Here is a 3,334-nt window from a genome sequence, read left to right as displayed (position 1 = left end):
GGTGGTGGTTGGAGGGCTGGATTGAGAGTAGGGATAAAATAAATTGATTTTTTCAACCAAAACAATTTGTAATTTGAAGTTGGAAGAGAGTTTTGAAAAATGTTTTTCTTAAGTTTTGAATGGAAGTCATTTTCCTTAAATTTGAGGAAAATGAGTTCATTTGGAAAACATTTTCCAAAACATTTAACACAAAATGTTTTCCTTCATACCAAGCACACCATAGTGTACTTACCTTTATCTTTTTCCAATTGGTATCAATAATTATATTGGCGGAGCCATGATTTTTTTTAAGGGATTCAAAATATGAAGGATTAAATACACAGAGAAATTAAAAGTACTCAACATCTACTATATATACCTGAGAAGTAGCTTTAGGCTAATCTTGAGTCCAAGTCTTTAAGATAGCCAACAATGTGTGTTTAGCTATGATTTTGTAAGTTACTCTTTTGGTGGTTAATATACATGATTGGTTACCACAAAACTAAAATAGGAGAAGATATTTGCAGTAGGGCATCTTTGTTTAATTATTATTTAGAGATTACTAATTCTAAATAATATAAGCAAGGCTGGATCCATGAAAAATGGGTCACAAGGTGAAGTTGATACACTTAGCAACTAAGCTTTAATGCCTTTTTAAAGTTTGAAACTTGTTTTAATAATCCTTTCTTAAGATCTAATCCTTTCTCTTCTGGTATTTCCTACTGCATTTGTCCTTTTTTAATCATTTGAAATTCAAAATTTCCTTGTTTAATTAATTTCGATACGTATCAAATATGCGATTAGATATACTAAAAGAAATTAAACGTTTTCTATTGAAAAATTCTCTCTAGTTAAAGCTTGAAGTTAGAGTCGTCGATTAAAAAGTATGGGGACCAACCATTCACAGGTGGATCTAGAAGGAGGCGAGGGTGTTCACCCAAATTGTGCTATGAATGGTGAAAATAATAATTAAAAGTCGTGTAACATAGCACGACTAGGAAGAAACTATTTCAAAAAAAATTGATAGTCATGGATTCATTCATGACTAAAGTAAATGACAGTTTGAGTCAGCCATAACCTCTCACCACAATGGTGCAAATCAAGTATCCGAAATGTTCAAACATTCTGTGACTAAGTTCCAATACAAATCTTATTACGAAGAGGAAGAAAAATTACAAGCATAAACTCTCAAGAACACCTTTTAGGCTCGAAGATTCAAAATGCTATCTGGAAGCATAATCTGTTTCTGCATTAAAGTCATATGAAAGAATTCTACATTAGCACTTCATTCCACAATGACTCAACTTTAATTTCAACAGAAATGGAATCAGGACATGAAGTTTATGTGTTTTGGATTCTACCAGTTATAAGTTACTAATTTTTAAATTAACAGTTTATTCATTTAACATGTATGAAATTATGGTCAAGTAGATTTCTCAATTTTTCTAGTGAAAGAGCTTCCATAATTCTTGCAGCAGCATATCTCAAATGAACAAGTTGAGGTATTACACAAGTGAAATCTAACCGGACTGATAACACGTCCAACACCTTAAGCAACTTCAACTGTGATATGCACAACATTTTCAGTATGAGCTTCTCTTAGGCATAATTGGCGAAGAAGATCGTGAATTTTGCAAGTTCTCATCATTCCATTATCCCCATGTTTACCGGCCAACATTAAACTTCTATCAATTAACTCTTCTAGATACTCCTCTGCCACCATTTCTAACCTTTTATTGTTTCTAGCCTTTACGAATNATCATTCCATTATCCCCATGTTTACCGGCCAACATTAAACTTCTATCAATTAACTCTTCTAGATACTCCTCTGCCATCACTTCTAACCTTTTATTGTTTCTAGCCTTTACGAATGTCTCAGCAATCCATAGCCTAATCAACCGGGAAACATTAATCTCTATGTCTTCTGGAAAACCTCCAACATAGAGAAAACAAGCCATCAAATATTGGGGCAAGTAACTGTAGCTCAAAGTAAGAATTGATTTTCCTCAACCCTCTGCCAATTATCATACGTTGGGTCCATTTTTCCAAGAAGTCCCGCAACGACAATAACCGAGAGAGGTAACCCTTGACATTGTTGTACAATATGCTTCCCTATTTCTACAAGTAGAGGAGGACACACATCTTTTCTGAACAATTTTCCAGTAAATAGATTCCAACTATCATCTAGAGTGAGAAAAGACTTACAATGAGGCAGAAAATCAGGACAACTGACATAATCAGCAACATACTTGAGCCGTGTGGTTAATAGAATTCGGCTTTTATTGTCATCATTTGGAAATGTTTTTTGCATTTGATCCCAAGCCTCAGTACTCCAAATATCATCTATGACAATTAGAAATCTCCTATCCTTCAGGCATCTATACACAATCTCCATTAGTTGATCATTGCTCATTTCTTGATTGCTTCCGGTAATTGAAGAGACGACTTCAAGAAGCATTTGTCTCTCATTGTATTCTTCGGAGATAGTGACCCATGCATGTTTATCAAATCGAGAAAGAATAGATGAATCATCATAAACTTTTCTGGCAAGAGTTGTCTTACCTATACCGCCCATACCAAAAATTGGTATGACAGTTAACTCGTCTGTTTAGGAAATGAGGCGATCAAATATGGTGTTTAAGTCATCCTCCATCCCAACAATAGTATATTCCTCAATTGTACTTTTTTCTGGTGAGGAGGGACCCGATCAAATAAATTATTTCTTCTGAAGGGACCAGACTGTGTCGGGTATGCATGCTCTAGTGAGTGTGATAGAATCGGGCGTGTCAGGAGTGATGAATGAAATGAATCTCACATCGATCATGGACTTCCTTAGATGAATTTGGGCAATTCTCACTTAATGCTAAGCCCAAGGTCCATGTAACAATTACTACTAGTGGTCCATGGACAAAGACACTGTAGTTTTCTTGAAGACTTTTCAAACACTGATCATTCAATGGGTCCCAAATGTGTCTGATTTCTGATTCATATACATTGTATTTCAAGTTGTTAAGAGACATTGAATTAAAATTGAATAATTTATAGTGAATAATAATGTGGTCCATTTAACGACTCAATACATGAATGTCACAAATTAATTGGCACATAATATATTTTTTTCCTACGTAAGTTGATCTGCAGTATGAGTTTGGGATCTTTTATTTGCTCTGCCTGAAGCCTAAATGTAGTCAGAGTCCGTCAGTTTTTATTAGACATGTATGATAATCTTCAACTGTACAAAATTGTGAGAAGAACTAGTAAGAATTGTGGCTGCCATCCAATTCTTGACATTTGACGAGATTACTCAATCACTCTGTAAATGAAGGATCGATAAGTGACTTTACTTCATCAAATT

The 3,334-nt window shown here is 34.5% G+C and overlaps 1 protein-coding gene across 1 annotated transcript in view; it reads right to left on the bottom strand.

The window, feature by feature from the left end:
- LOC125851638 (putative late blight resistance protein homolog R1B-16) overlaps positions 1 to 3,334 on the bottom strand; it is a 22,316-nt gene that overhangs the window by 16,208 nt on the left and 2,774 nt on the right. The gene's annotated exons all lie outside the window — the stretch shown is intronic.

This window comes from Solanum stenotomum, unplaced genomic scaffold (genome assembly GCF_019186545.1).
Source record: "Solanum stenotomum isolate F172 unplaced genomic scaffold, ASM1918654v1 scaffold28252, whole genome shotgun sequence".
NCBI lineage: Eukaryota > Viridiplantae > Streptophyta > Magnoliopsida > Solanales > Solanaceae > Solanum > Solanum stenotomum.
Note: the sequence above shows the minus strand (reverse complement) of the source record. Positions and strands in the feature narration are given on the sequence as shown.